Source organism: Marmota marmota, unplaced genomic scaffold (genome assembly GCF_001458135.2).
Source record: "Marmota marmota marmota unplaced genomic scaffold, marMar, whole genome shotgun sequence".
Taxonomy (NCBI): domain Eukaryota; kingdom Metazoa; phylum Chordata; class Mammalia; order Rodentia; family Sciuridae; genus Marmota; species Marmota marmota.
The window spans coordinates 65,682,384-65,698,806 of record NW_026000026.1 but is presented as its reverse complement, the minus strand read 5'-3'; the positions used below and the strand labels follow the sequence as shown (position 1 = coordinate 65,698,806).

Here is a 16,423-nt window from a genome sequence, read left to right as displayed (position 1 = left end):
CCTCAGACACTGGAGCCAGTCGCCACTCCGCGTCACGGGGGCTGTCACAGCCAATAGACGCCGCTGTCACGAACCTTTGCAGCCAATCCCGGTGCACTCCGGTCTCCGGGCACCCTCGAGGCCTCAGCCAATGGGCCAGAGCGGAAGGCGGGCGATGCCGCTCGGCCCCCAACCCCCTCCTCAACCACCTCTCAGCAGGCGGGGCGCGGCGGATTGGCCAAGGCCCCGGAGGGGGCGGAGCCCGAGCTAGAGGCCGGGTGGGCACGCGTGGACCAGAGTTGCGGGCGAGATGAGCGGAGGCGTGGAACCGCGGGCTCTGAGCTCTGAGCCCTCTCCCTGGCCTGGGTGGGGTTCTGAGGTCTTCGCTTTTGCGCTGCTCTCCCGGCCTCATCAACCCGCTCCTCCCTAGTCAATATCCTGGGCTGCCACGGTGGGATGGGACCGGAGGCGGACGGCAGCGTCACAGGAAACTTTGGGAGGCTAGCCTGGCGGTGGCCGGGAAGTGGCCGAGCTGGGAATGATAAGCTGGGGCCTCCTGAAAGGGACTATCAAGCGGGCCTGCCGAGGGAAAGGAATTTGGAGGGTGGGGGCGGAGGCGTGATTAAAATGTTAAGTGTGCCCGCGGGGTGTTGAGCGATCCCAACAGCCTAGATCTCCCGGAAAAGGGAAATGCAGACCTCTGCACATTCAAGTGCATTCATTCACATCCTTTTTTCTTGTGCGTTTCCACATTTTACTTGCATCTGATCTAACGGTGATTACTTTAATATGATTTTCAGCTTCTCCAATGTACTGTGAATCCCTTGAGGGCAGGAGCTGTGTCTTGTTCCTGTATTCTCAATTCCTGAGACTTAAAAAACATAAGACAGTATTGGAATTCTAATGGATGCTCTTTATGAAAGTGTACAGCAGTTCCTGGGAGCGTTCCCCTGTAAGAAATCCTTACCTCTTGGAGACTCTACAATGCATTAAGAATCCAAACTAATTTGCTTTTCCAGTGAGGGCTGTTTCTGAAGCAACTTCAGAATTTGGTGAGAAATGAGGAATGTGAACTAAAATTACTAGGTGATCTGTTACCTTATGAAGGTGTTATTCCCCACAGTTTGACGGTGTTATCCTCCCATGTTCCTGTAGCATGCTTTTTAAGACATTGTATCTTGTATAAGGGTTGAACCACATTCTTTGGAGCAAATCTAACATTAACTCCTTATCCACCCTCTCTCTTTAAAATGTATGAGTTATGTGGGAGCCAAAGAAGAGTGGTGTTTTTTTCTAAACAGGGTTATTCATTTGACCATAGTGAATAGCCCTACACATAGAAAAACATAAACGTTAGTTGGACTTTGTCTACTGTTTGAAAGCCAAAAAACCAAAACATGCTGTAAGGAAAAAATAAATATTAAAAAGAAGAGGCTTAATTCTCCCCTTTGAGTTGCGGGGTTGATTTCCTGCTCCTGCAGTGCCCACCCCAGCTTAGCCCCCCCCCCCAAAGCGCTTGCCTTAGAAAACAAGTAACTATTAAGTGCTTTCTTATTTTTTTTGAAATGTATGCAAATCCTTTCGAAGAAGAGCTAGGTCTTTTTGTCAAGTTTAGGATCCAGGAATGTCTTTCCCTAGAACCTGGAAAATCACAAACATCAAAGGAGGTAACACCCCTATATCCCTATTTCTGAGAAAGTGGGAGTTTAACCTCAGTATGTGCCTTGCTCCGAGTTGGGAAAATATGATCCTATAATAAAGATAGAAGAAATTTGCTTTTCCTCTGGGAAAATTGACTAATTAGTTAAGTTAGATGATCACCCCAACTATGTAGAAAAGATAAATTATATGACACTAAGTTCTCTTACTTGAGGGCCAATATGGAATGGACTCTTTCTGTGTAGCTACATAAAAATGATGAGATTTCTTTCTATTTTTGCAGTCCCTTAGCTCTGTGATATGATCACATTCTGGCTTAATGCTTTTTCAACAAAAAATTTTCTTTACTACTCTTGTGAGAAGATTTATGGGTTGGAAGATATTGTTTTTAATCATATTTTCCCAACAATACCTGTTCCCAGAATATTAAGACAAGGAAGTTAAGCATTTTTTTTATTATTATTTACTTGTTTCCCATACTATTTATTATTGGGAATTGAATCCACAGGAACTCTACCCCTGAGTTACATCTCCAGCCCTTTTTATTTTTTATTTTGAGACAGGACCTTGCTAAATTGTTCAAGCTGGCCTCAAACTTGTTATCTTTCAGCCTCACCCTCCAAACTCACTGGGCTTACAGGCTGCCACTGACACCAAATCCAATTTGTTTTGTTTTCTCTTTTGGTGGTGTTGAAGACAGATTTAAAGATACCTAGTTAGTGTAGTTAGTGTAGTTAGGGTAGTGTAGTTATTGTAGTGTAGTTAGGGTAGTGTAGTTAGGGTCTAAATGGAGACCATTATTGAGACCGGATTCCAGAAAACCAGAGCAGCACTTGGGGAAATCCAAATGTTAATGTCCCCAAGGCCCCGAAGCCATCCTAAGGAACTGTTAACAAGCAGCTCCCAGCAAACAGGGAGATGCTAATCAAACCACCCCAGGCCCTTCCTGCCCAGATTACTCCTCCAGTCCAGCTATCTCCCACCTTTAGGCCTTCCCACCTGCATTCTATCACTGCAGGACAGAGGGAAACAAAGGACAGGAATGTGGGAGGACTAAAAGAAGACTTTAGCTATAAAAAAGGGAAGATCTCCCTCTTCCATGGATTCTGCCTTTCGGGTTCCCTTCTTCCTCCCGGGAGAAGTCTTTTCTGTTGTCCTTTAATAAAGCCTTTCACTTTCCACTCTACACTTGCCTTGGCATGCTTCTCTGGTGTTATACTTCAGCATTCGGGGAAGCAAGGACTCGTCGCCGGTCAACAGCAGTAACAGTGTTTGTTTGAGTTTTTAATGTGTTTTCTAAAATGGTCTCTCATTAGATGATGATTTTTGACTGAACTACCAATAAGTTTTAGTAGAACCAGAAATAATAAATTTAATGTTTAGTATCTATTTTGTAGTTTAATGCACTAACTAAACCTCTGTAAGCAAGCTTCTTAAAATTTAAGTTAGTTTTCTGAGAACATTAAATGTTGAGGAATATGTAATGTCAATGTGAATGAATTAAATGAAAGTTTGTGCCTTAAATGGTTGGGAAAGCCAGATACAACTATGAAGATTGCTTCACCATGATATACCTTTTCAAAGAATCCTGGGATTTCCCTACCTTTAACAAAGAATCTAAATCCAGAAAGATGTGGTTAGTGAATTTGTTAAATTTGCAGAAAGTAGCTTCAAGTAAAGATATGGTGAAAATAGAACTCTGTGTATCTGAAAACAGTCTTTCCAGTTCTACAACAGTCTTCTCAGTTCCACCTATTCACTTAAAACTATCTACCATATGCCAGCCTTGCTAGGAAAGGCAATTTTGAATGAATGTACTTAAAGTAAATGAATATGCCAAAAATCTATGCTCTATTTTTGAAACGGAGGGAGAAAATCATAACACATCTAGTTTTAAATTTTTCTCTCTGCTATAATTATCACTTTGCATTGCAACACATTTAACAAATACTTTTTCACCTGCTTCCAAAAATACTGTAAAATTTGTCTCTCAGCTTAGAATATGGAAGAATAAAGAGAAGTAATTTCCTGTCTAGATGATCTATAGGCTTCATAAAACACTAACCATCCCCACAGGTCATGAAGGAATATGTACCTCAGTTGAAGTCATTAACATAGAATATAATAGATCTGTCTTCTTTCACTTCTTTAGATCTATACTAGGTACTGTTAGATCAGCAGGCTTCCCTTCCCCCTTCCCTTTCAAGGTATCTGTGGGCAGAGACTTTCTACCTGGCTGAGGAGACCTGAAATGGCCAATCAGAAGCTGAAATGGCAATGGACCCAAACCACCAAGGGTTCCTACCCCACCGGAAGCAATCTCCCGTCATTTCAGTCAGCTCTGACCAATCCACACAAACATGATCCCCCTAAACTTGGCTCTGCCAACCTGCTGTCTGTAAGCTGCAATTTAGATGGCCTAGGCCCTCCTACCTCCAGTTTACCTAATTAACATTGTTCTTGCCTTTCCTGCCTGCGACTGCCCCAGCTCTCACCCTTTCACAGATGGTGAACCTCACCCAGGACCTCCCCACCCCCAATAAACCTTCTTTTGGTGCCTCATTCTTGTTCTGTGGTTCCTGATGCTTTACAGGTACTATAACTGCTTTTGAAATGCCACAGTACTACTATGGCTGTAGACAAATAAATCCTTAATATATATTCCATTTTCCCAAATACTAAATTTTGTCTGTTTTAATAACATTACTTACCTGAACAAACAAATACAATAATGTAGACATAAAATCTAATAAAAATATTTTTTTGAGTTTTTTAGTTTTTTAGCTATCACCACCCATTCCTCACCCCGTCTCTCTCTCTCTCCCTAATTTAGTATAAAAATCTCCTCTGCTAGGAGTATAGCTCAGTGGTAGAATGTTCACCTAGGGCCTAACCTGCAGAAGGCCCCGGGTTTGATCCCCAGCACAACCACAAAGCTAAAAATTTCTCAGACTTCAAGAGAAATCTTGGCTATATGCCATCTTAGTTCAGTAGTCCCTACTTACCCCTCCCCCTTTTTTCCTCCTTTCTGTCAACATCTTTGATTTTGAACTCTCTGCCCTCTAATCCACAATTCATACCTAACCATTTACACATACTACTCCTAAAATAGATATAGCCAGATGAGGTGTGCAGTATGGAAATATTATCTGTCTTTATTCTATACACACTGCAGTGTCTGTTTAGTGAATATAAATTTCTTTTGGTTTTAAAAAATTATTCTCGAATGAACATTGTTACTAATGGTCTTGTTTGAAATTTTCTTTGAACTTTTTCTTTTCTTCCATTATATTTTATTCAGTTACTTTAGTTTTCTAAATTTAAAATGGCCATATGGGCTTCCTTTACCAATCTGCATAAGGAAAATAAAGGGGGAAAAAAGAAAGGTAAAATAGAGCTTCTATTCTGCCTTCAAACTAGATACCAAATGCATTACTGCCATCACACAACCATCCATCCTAAGCAGAGGCTGACTGTCCTTGCACTCTAACATTGGGGCCCTTGCACCCTAACACTGGTGCCTTTGCTTGCCCAGCCTTCTGCTCTTCATTGAGAAATACTACCAACAACATTCCTCAAGACAAATCCTCTCAAAAATGTCCCCAGATCATTCAAGACTTGTCCCTTTTAAGCCATTCTTTTCATTGTGCCTTCAAAGCAATGGTTAAATATGCCAGCAAGAGGATTTCCAGGTGGAGGGTCATCAGAATCATCCGAGGACTTTTCAAAATTTCAGATTCCCAGATTCACCCCCAATGATTCTATCTAAGCAGTTCTAAAAAGAGTTTCAAAAATCCATATGTTTAGAAGAGCTCAGAGAATCTGGTCAACATGGTGTATTAAACTTGGGAATCTACCTCTCTGCCCTCCCCCCAAACTCCTTGGCACAATATAAACAGCTCTAAATCCCCAGGCATCTAAGTTGCAGGGATCCCTTAGGCATGAGTGAGAAGAGCTAAAAGCAATAGAATTAGTGGGAAATCTATAAATGCAGTAAGTAGACCAGAATCCAAACACTTCCTCAACAAATCAGCTACCCCAGTCTAGAAACAATGAGATTTACTCCCTGGTGATGTTGAACTAGAGAACCTCTGGTCTCAAGACATAAAGATGACTGAGTATAGGAATGAAGTGCCTTAGCACACATTGAAGCAAAGAAACAAGTCAAAATCTACATAATGAACTGAGACTTCTCCTACTTGGCTTCTATAATGAAGTCTGAGGTTTATGTCCTTCAGAGAGGATTTAAATTGTAGGAGTACTTCTTTCTAGAGAAATTGACTTGCTCAAGCAAAAATACTTTTCTGGCTACTGGGAACTGGGAGGATCTTCCAAAATGGCCAGATTTCCTGCCAAGTCACAAAATGATGAGGTCTGTCAATCCACAAGTTCCAACATGCAGGTAGCTTCCCTTATTCTTGAAGATAAAGAGACATCTGGAGTCATTTCAGTTTTTAGTAAACCTGTAGTCATGAAAACCAGACACTAAAACAAACAGGAAAAACAAAACCAAAGGAGAGAACAGAAAAAAATGTTCAAAGAACTATGAGTGATGTCCTTCAAGAAAGAAGAAAAGATATTGAATGGAAAAAAAAAAAAACTGAATGCTATTTTTCTAAGATAATATTCAGAGAAAAAAAATGAGATTTTGAAAATCAGAAAATACATTTTATAACCCAATAGCAAATGATAAGTTGAAGTTGAGAGGATGCAAAATATCAAAAAGACAAATAGTTGAAAAAGTGAGAGAAAAGAAAATTAAGGATCAATCAAGAAGACTGAACATCTGACCAAAAGAAACAGAAAAGGAGGTTAATGGGGAGAGGCAGAATATCAAAGTAAGATATTTTAACAATACGGAAAGACCTGAGTTTTTAGACTGAAAGGGATCTAATGAGTGCCTTATAAATTGAATGGAGGAGACTGATATTCTAAAATTTCCAAGAGTTCAGATAAATAAAATTTACTACAATCTTCAGATAAAATAAAAAATTGCAGACAAAAGATCAGGCATGAGAATAGAAAATGGTATTGGACTTTATTTTATTTTATTTTATTGGTACCAGGGATTGAACCCAGGGGTGCTCAACCAGTGAGCCACATTCCCTGGCCTTTTTTATTTTTCATTTTGAGATAGTCTCACTTAGGGCCTGCTGGTATTAGACCTTCTAACAGTGATTTAGGAAGACAGAAGAAAATGGGACATAATCTTTAAATTTCAAGGGGAGATTATTTACAATCTAGAATTCCCTATAAAGCTAACAAATCAAACAAATCTGAGAAGATATACAAGATTTTAAAAAGTTCACTTCCCATGGGATAGTTTCTCAAGAAGGTAATAAAAGGTATTTTGCATCAAAAGGAGAGACTGACATAAGGGACCTGAAGACATAGAATCAATACTGGAGAAAGGAAAGGGGAGTACCCAGAATAATAGTGAAGGAAATTTCCAGGATAACAACTGTACAGCAAGCCTAAAAAGCAACCAGATTGAGGCAGAATAGAAGTCTCCAGAATGATGTCTCCAGGAAATGAAACAATAGTATTAATAAATTTCCTAATGTATGTCACCGCATGGAGAGGTGTAATATATTTCTGATTTTTAAGGGGTGACATACAAGAGAAGAAGCAAATGGAAAATGAAGCAATTATTAACCACAAGGGAAATTTTTGTTTTTTAAAAAGAAACTTTACATCTTAAAAATACAATCATAATATACCATGAAACTAAGACTTAAAAAATTATTACATAATCATCAAAATCTAACCAATAAATATTGAAGAAACCAAAAGGGATGATATTAGAATTGCTATAATATTATAGGAATAGGTTGAAGGAAACTGGGAAGAATGAATGTGAAAACAACTAAATCCTCTTCAGATAATTACTAATGTTAAAAAAAAAAATCAAGAAAGGAAAAAAAAATCAAGAAAGGGTATTGTCAGCATGCTTCTTTGGTAGAAAGGGTCCCCTGCCAGTGTGGAAAGAAGAATTCAATTATGATAAGAGACTCAGAGGCTACAATAGGGAACATGGGGGACAGAGGTTCTTCCCTGAAGCCAAGTGGAAGATAGAGACAATAAGCAAGAAAACAAATTAACAGGCAACCTATAGATTGTGATCAGTGCTGAAAGGGAAATTAAGGAAATGATGTGAGAGAATTTTAAAGAGGGCTGGAAAGAAGCAAGTGACTGAGCTTCAAGTCTTAACTTCACAGTTATATAGTGTGAACCCAAACAAATCCCTTGACCTTTCTGAGTCTCCTTTTTTTTTTTAATCCATTAACTACAGATAATAATTCTAACCTCACTGGTTCTTATGAGGATTAATTAAGACAGAGTAAATGAAATAATTTTTAATTTATAAATTATTTTCAGATACAAGGTATTTACTCTTGTGGAGGCTCTTATCACCTCTTAATTAGTTTCACTACCTGCCTCCTAGGGTTCTGTGGTACAAATTGACAATAGTGAGGCTACCTGTCATTTTCAACCAAATGCTTTGGCTTAAAGGTATGTCTAGTTTCTTAACCTTGGTTTTAGAGCCCTTTACAAATATACATGCTCTTTAACTATCCAGATTTATCTCCTACTACACAGTTATCTTTCCCTATTCCCCTCTAGTTATAGAATAGTATGCCTCTAAATTCATTTAATTTACATACAGTAAAAATCCCTCTTTTTAGTGTACATTTCTATGCCTTTTGACCAATACAGAGCCATGTAACTATCAGGGCTATCAAAGTAAAGAACACTTTACAAAACCTTTCCAGAAAAATGAGGAAATTTTGTTGAAGGATTTTGTAACTTCACCTTGAAAACAGTCAATCCCATACCCACACATTCTCTGACAATCACTGATATATTCCTCATTAATATAATCTTACATTTTCCAAAAGGTCATGTAAATGGAATCACATTGTATATAGCCTTTTGAGTCTGGCTTTTCTCGCTTAGCATAATGCATTTGACATTTGTCTATGTTTTATTGAATGTATTAGTAGTTTTTTCCATTTTATCACAGTGTGGTATTTCATTGTTTATTCATTTCTGATTTGAGAACCTTTTTCCATTTTTGGCAGTTATGAATAAAATTGCTATAAATACTCATACAGAAGTTTTCTTGTAAGAACATAACTTTTCATTTCACTTGGATAAATACTTAAGGAGTGAGATTGCTGGTCCTTCTGGTAACTGCATATTTAACTTTATAAGACACTGCCGAACTTTTTGAAGTGGCTGTATCATTTTACATTTCCAACAGTAATGCATGATGGTTCCAGTTGCTCTTGATTTTCACCAGCACTTTGTACTGTTGGAGAGAAATTAAGGAGTTTGTTTTGCCTTTTTGGTAGGTGTGCAGTGGTATTTTATTGTGGTATTTTATTTAATTTACACTTCCCTAATGACTAATTACCTTGAGTATCATTTCGTGTATTTATTTGCATTCATGTATATTCTTTGGTGAAGTGTCTGTTCAAAGCTTTTATCCCTTTTTGAAATAGGATTGCTGTTTTGAAAAGAAAGAACAAAACTGAAGGAATCATATGGCCCGATTTCAAGACTTATCAAAAAGTAACAGTAATAAAGTGAGTGAAGGGTGGGTAAAAACACAGGCAAAAGGATCATGAAACAAGGAATCCAGAAATAGACCCATGAAAATATGATCAATTGATTATTGGCAAAGGTTCAAAGATATTTCAATGGGAAAGGATGATCTTTTCAATAAATAGTGCAGTAATAATTAGAAACTGACATGAAAATAATGACCCATACCTCTCACTTTATACCAAAATTAACTCAAAATTGATCACAGATCTAAATGTGAAATAGTAAAAGTTTCAGAGAAAACTACAGGAGAAAAATCTCTGTGACCTTCAATTAAGAAAAGAGTTCTTAAATACAACACTAAAAGCATAATACAAAAAAGAAAAAATAAATAATTTAGACTTGATCAAAATTAGAATATTGCTTTGTGAAAGACAATGGCAGGAAAATTAAAAGACAATCCAAAGAAAATATTTATAAGTCACTACTGAACATTCTACTTTAAAAAAAAAAAATGAAGCCTACCCAGTGGCTGTGTAGGCTGAGACAGGAGGATCATAGGTTCAAAGCCACCTCAGCAAAAGTGAGGTGCTAAGCGGCTCAGTGAGACCCTGTCTCTAATAAAATACAAAATAGGGCTGGGGATGTGGCTTTGTGGTCAAGTGCTCCTGAGTTCAATCCCCATTACCAAAAAATAAAAAATAAAAAAAAAATAATGAGGGTGAAGGAGGGGAAGGAAACGGAATACCATTATTATCTGTAATTGTAATGCATCAATAAATAATTTAAAATGCTTTCCATTCTTTCAGGCTCAACTCAAATCTCATCTTTGAAAATTGTGAAGACCAAATGAGTTAGATGGGTCTGTCTGGACCATTAGTGGATGAATGCATAAATACATCTCAGTCATTATTATTTTCTTACAGAACCACAGATACTAATAATATTCTTATAGTTTTAATATTCAGTCCCTTTTATACCTAAAAACTTATACAAATTTATATTAGACACTTGATAAGGTTTGGGTATGCTATAGTGTATTACCATACAATGAAATGAAACTATTGACCAAATCAAATAATAAATACAATAGATGACATCATCTTATAGATCTGAAATTGTTCACATTATGGTTTAGCCCTAGTGCAAGGTCATATCTAATGAGGGCAGGTCTAGTAATATATATTTTATAACGTATGTAGTGTCTTATATGGATCTATGAATATGTATTTAAATATATGTTTATCAAAAATTAAAAAATGTTTGGAAAAAATTCTAAATTATATCACCTTGTTTACTTTGTTGAAATGGCAATTCTTCCACTCAGTTTCATCTTTCACGAGATCTATAGTAATATCATTGTTTTCTTTTAACATTAGAAACTTTTGTTTTCTGTAGAGACCATTTAGTGTAAACTCATTTTTTCACATTGATTGGTTAAATTTAAACACTGCCCCCTTTTGCCCCTAGCTTAGTGCTAAGGATCAAACAAGGAGCCCTTAGTAAATTAACATACAGGGGACTTGTATTCCAGGAGTTCTGGAAAATGTGATTTTTCAGACAATCCAAAAAGATTTTCAGGCAATTCATTTCTTACATACAGAGCTTCCCAGTGTCTCTGTGTTAAAGGAAATGGGTATCCATTCTACAGCAAGGCTAACACAGGTGCAAAGAAGTAATTGAGCAGATCTATTGTGCTGGTTTTAACACTGAGATAGCCCCCAACCGCAGCAGGAAGTTGTGCTTAATTTAATGCTTGCCCTTTGCTATCACGTGATTCTTGTTTTTGAACTATGGTTTTGTTCTACTCCAGAAGGACAGTGCAGCATGTATAAAGAAGTGACAGTGGTTACTGCCATGGAAATATTGGGAGAGAAAACTGCTGCAGTGGCGCATTCCTATAATCTCAGCTTCTTGGGAGACTAAGACAAAAGAATCACAAGTTCAAGACTGTGTCTCAAAATAAAATAATAAAAAGCACTGGGAGTGTAGCCTAGTGGTAGAGCACCCTTGGTTCAATCCCCAGTACCACAAAAACAAGAAACATTGGGATAGAGAAGAGAGGAGGGACTGGGGTTACCCCAAGAAATAGTTTTACAATAACTTTGTTGTTATACAATAATAAATTTTATTGCAAATAAACTTAGTTTTAACAACAAAAAAAATGAAGATGTAATTCAACTCAATCCAATGGTTGGTTGATCACATAGTATGTCCCAGGTTTTGTGCTGTATGAATCCTTACACAGTATTCCTGCTCTTAAGGAGCACAGTGCTTTATTTGTGAAAATATCTGTAGTAATTAAACAATCTCCAACAAGGGGCAATTTAAATAGTTATTAAAAATAAAGTCTGACAGAAAAAAATCCACAAAGCTAAAGTCTACTAATTCTTGATAAAGGTGCCAAAAACTTATAATGGAGAAAAGACAGCCTCTTTAATGGATGGTGCTGGGAAAACTATATATGTGTAAAAGACCAAAAATAGACACCTAATTCTTTCCCCTGCAGAAACAGCAACTCAAAATGGATCAAAAACCTTAGAATGAGCCCAGAAACTTTACAACTACTAGAGGACAACATTGTCAACACACCAACATATATGCACAGACACAATTTCCTTAATAGGACTCCTCCAGCCTAGGAAATGTTACCCAGAATCAATAAATGTGATGGAACCAAACTAAAAGCTTCTGCACAGCAAAGGAACCAATTAAAAGTTCAAAGAAAGAACCTACAGAATGGGAGAAAATGTTTGCCAGCTCCTCTTCTGATAGATTAGGATCAAGGTTATGGCTCAGTGGTAGAGTGCTCAATCCTCAGCACCACATAAATGTAAAATATAGTTTCCGCCTAAAACTTAAGACTAATCAAATATCCACAGGATGTCAAAATCATGGAAGAACATGGCAGCTTTTGCTGGAATCACAGTTGAAGAGGTCAAAAATACTTCTCAAAAGATGGAATGGGGGCTGGGGATATAGCTCAATGGCACAGTGCTTGCACAGCATGCACAAAGCCCCCAGTTCAATCTCCTGTCACAGAACAAATGAAAAAGGAAAGAATGGGTACTAATTACTGCCATAGATTTCCACTACAAGCAGCTACAGAAGGGCTATTTATGGTTTACTAGCAGAGGTCAATAGTGTGAGGATTCTGAGGATTCTAAAATTTTCTGTTTCAAAGTATTGAAGCATGGTGCAATGGTGCATGCCTGTAATCCCAGCAACTTGGAAGGCTGACACAGGAGGATTGAGAATTCAAAGTCATCCTCAGCCATGTACCAAAACCCTAAGCAATTTAGCAAGACCCTGTCTCAAAATATAAAATAAAAAGGGCTAGAAATGTGGCTGAGTGCTTAAGTGCCCCTGGGTACAATCTCTAGTACAAAAACAGATAAAAAACATTGAATCCTTCTATAACTAATTTTTCTCCTATACAAAAGCTTGTAATTTATATTTTTGCAGTGACTATTCACTAAATATGTGATAAATATTCTCTGTAACAGGTTATCATGGGATGTAGTTATAGTTAGACTTCAGGGAGTCTGCATGCCTCAAAATTTTATGGAAAATTAGAAAATTCCATGATATGAATACATGCAATGAGGAGCACTTTTCTAGAAAAATGATCATGAGTGAAAGCTCTGACTCCTTAACTAGCCTGCTCAGATTAAATCATGGCTCAGTAATTTTATAGGTGGGTGATCTTGCTCAGGTTACATAACCTGTTGCCTCTTCTATAAAATGAGAATAATACAAGCAACTTTAAAAGGTTATCTTGAAAATAAGTTCACTGATATGTACAAAGAGTTTATAATGGTGAGAGTTCCATAAACATTAGCTATTGTTCAATAACTCTTCTTGCTTTGCAGTAGTATTCAAATGCCAAATAATGGATTAAAAAATTCTTTTGTGAATTGTTTTTAAAGTAAGCTGACTAATCACAACCACATGTATCTGTTTTCAACTATGGTTGTTCATCTACAATGCAGCAATAATGACTGGCATTTTGTCTTATGCAAACCCTATAGGTAAGACACTAATATTATCCCTACTTACAGACATAAAAATGAGGCATAGAATTAAATATGTGCTATATAGCCTCAAAGTCTGTTAGTGTAGGCATTGTGATTTTAATTCAGATGACTGAAAACAAAAGCCACATTATCTATGTTGTCTATCGATTCAGAGGTGGAGGAGTGATTTTTGAAGAAAGAAAGAATGCTCAGCATCCATGCAAAATGACAATGGTAGAGAAGATCAGATCTTTTAAAATAAAAAATAACATAGCTGATATTAAAACTGCCTTATAGCTCTAAAAGTCAAACAAACCTAAATTTGAGAATTTGCTCCACAACTTCCCAGTTATGTAACATTGGAGAAATTACTCAACTAAGTCTTAATTCTAAAATAAAGGTAATAACAGCACCAACTTCATGGGTTACTGAATATTAAATGGCAAAACTTTAAAATGTTTAAAATGGTGTCTGGTGTTTAATAAATACTCCATAAATATTATTTACTATTATTATTATTATTGTGTATTTTATTCTTCTTGATCTTTTCATCTTCAAACACCCTTTTCCTTGTCTTTGTGATCTAAGTAATTCTTCCTACAATGTTGAGCTCAGATTGAGTGCTATCAACACCAATTTTAGGCAACCAGATCTTCACATACTTCCTGTCATTCTATTTTCCACCCACTAAATCACTACTGATAACTACTGGTTTAGTGACAGATAATACATTTTCATCTACACATTTTAATTTAGAACTTTCCCTTTTGTCTAGCTTTCAAGCGTATTGTGTTAAAATTCCCAAATGATACTTGGAGAATTTGCTGCAAAGTCCTTATCATAGCTCTCAGAAAACTTAAAAGTTGTTCTTGGGGGAACAATCATTGTTTTGCATTTCATTATTGAATAGAAAAAATGTAAAAGAACAATATCAACTTTAAATGAAATTATACGCCTGGAAGGGGACCATGAATGTAAAAAAAGAGCACCTCATTATCAGTCTTTCAAGCTGCTAGAGTGAAACTTGAGTCATTGCATATTCCAACATCAAAAACTCTCTTGGATATAGTAAAGAACATCATTATGCACACAGCAATAATATGAGGAAGTTATTAGAGAGAACTACTAAGAACAAGAGATTGCCAAGGCAGATTCTTAAAATGGATAATATAATAAGCTCATTAATAAGTATTCTGAAATTGCTTTAAGATTTTCCAACTGAAACTGAATTCCTTGGGGTTCTTAACTAGTCAGAGCCATCAACTTTTTCCCCCTTTTCTGTTTAAATTATTCATATATCTTTGCTGACCCGTGAAGAGTGTTTCTACCTGTATCTATCTAAACACAAGGAATTTGATTTTGGAATGATGTTTAAAGAGGACTTATATGAAAATGTATGAAATGAGGCTTCTTTTTAAAGACTTAGGGAACTGACAAAAGGCTTTTGAATGAAGAATAAGTATATGAAGGAGTCATGTTTTACCATCTTGCTATAATCCTCTAAATTGCCTTCATAATGTAGGAATTTCTAATTGCAGAACATTTAAGAATTACTGCATGTAACCTCAATAAACCTAGTCATTAAAGTTTCTTTTTAGTTGATGGTAGTACATTCAGAAATACACGTATCTGTCATTTTCCCTTGCTGTTTCCATTTACCTCATACAGAGTAATTCAAGTTTTAACAGGGTCTCTTACATTCTGTGGGTTCAGCCCTAAGAACTGCTCATCTTTAATGGTTTTAGCGCTAATGGTGTAACACCTTCCCCCCTTTCTGGCCGCTGTGTAATTGTAAATTTCTGAGTTTTGCTTTAGTGTAGGTAATAGAACTAATAGTCATTCTTTTGAAAGCCTGTTAGGTCTGTAAGGAGAAAAAAGGAAGTCCTGATCCCACATTCTGCCCAAAGGAAGGAAATTGTGGTTAGGGGTTCCTATCTTGGGCTACCACCACATGAAGATATCTGTAGCAAGAATCAGAATCAAAACTAACAAAACAGGAGACATCAGTTGAAAAGGATAAAGACTAAGAAGTGGTCGTGTATTTACTTTTGCCCAGCTGCAAATAAGGGTCAAATTTTTGACAAAAATTAACCAAACTGTTCTCTGAAATTTTAGAAATCAGAGTTTTTCCAGGGACAGCTGGTGAATTGAGAGGTAACTGGTAGTCAAAGCTTTTCCAGGGCCTGCCCCGCCCTTCTGGCCTGCTAGAATATCCTACCGGGGTTCGCAAGCTCCAGGATTAAGGCAGGGCCTTCGCAGCTTCCCTACACAGGACAAGCCTGGCCCGAACCACTGAGAGGCGGATCTTCCCGCGTCCTAGAGCGGCTCGGAGCCCACGCCCGGCTAGGGTCCCAGCCTACGCCTCGCTGATCCCGTTTCCACGTCCGCTCTAGATCATGAATCCGGCGTTCCCAGAATGGGCGCTTGAGACCCCACGCTTGCCGGTGACCCTCAGCGGAGCAGTTTCAGTGTCGGGGAGCGGGGTTCTCGCCTGCTGGGCGCGCGAGGTCTCTGGCGTTTCCCGCGCCCGCCTCTTGCGCTGGTGGCCCTCCAGCCTTGGAAAGGAGCTTCACCTGGGGCGGCCGCGGGCCGAAGCCCGAGCACTGGGCGAACCTGTAGACGGCCGCCCGAAAAGCCTGACCTGGGGAGTGGACAAGGCTCAGTCCCAGACCTGGTGCAGTCGCCGTGGGGGCGTCAGACGGGTTGCCAGATGCTGTTCAACCACAGCATCGGGGTTGAACACTTGCCATGGGTTTGTCAAAATTCAGTGAGATAATTAATGGGAATAGCAGCATTTTGGGGTGCTTCTTACGCGCCTGGAGATGCTCATTACTCACCACAGAAGCCCATTCATTCGGTCACTTCGGACCTCGTGTTGTCAGAACTGCAAGGCGCAGCAGATGAACGCCCACCCCTTGATTACTAAAACTGTCGAGGCCACTGACCTTCTGAACGCTTAAGAAGGGAGGTTGGTTGGTGGGAACATGAAAGAGGAGACAGACCTAAAATAATTAACTGCAAAACACATTACTTAATTACAGCTTGAGTGCTTATAGCAAGAAGATTCCTGCGGCAAGATGAAGATGGGGGAGAGGAGGAAAGGAAAATACTTCCTGAGGAAGTAATGTTTCAAGTAAAACCCCAGAGACGAAGCTGACACATCAGTTAATGATCTAGGCTTAGGGGATAGCATATATCAAGGAGAATTTGAGCTGGAAAGA

General features: G+C 38.1%; 1 protein-coding gene across 12 annotated transcripts in view; it reads right to left on the bottom strand.

Moving 5' to 3' along the window:
* The window catches only part of Fer (FER tyrosine kinase), a 459,302-nt gene that overhangs the window by 423,816 nt on the left and 19,063 nt on the right, over positions 1-16,423 (bottom strand). The window contains exon 1 of one of the 12 annotated variants that reach the window (XM_048811561.1): positions 1-109. The exons of the other annotated variants lie outside the window; for them this stretch is intronic. The gene's annotated coding sequence lies outside the window, so the exon portion shown is untranslated. Of the gene's footprint in view, positions 110-16,423 lie in introns of those variants that run through there. 12 annotated transcript variants of the gene reach the window in all.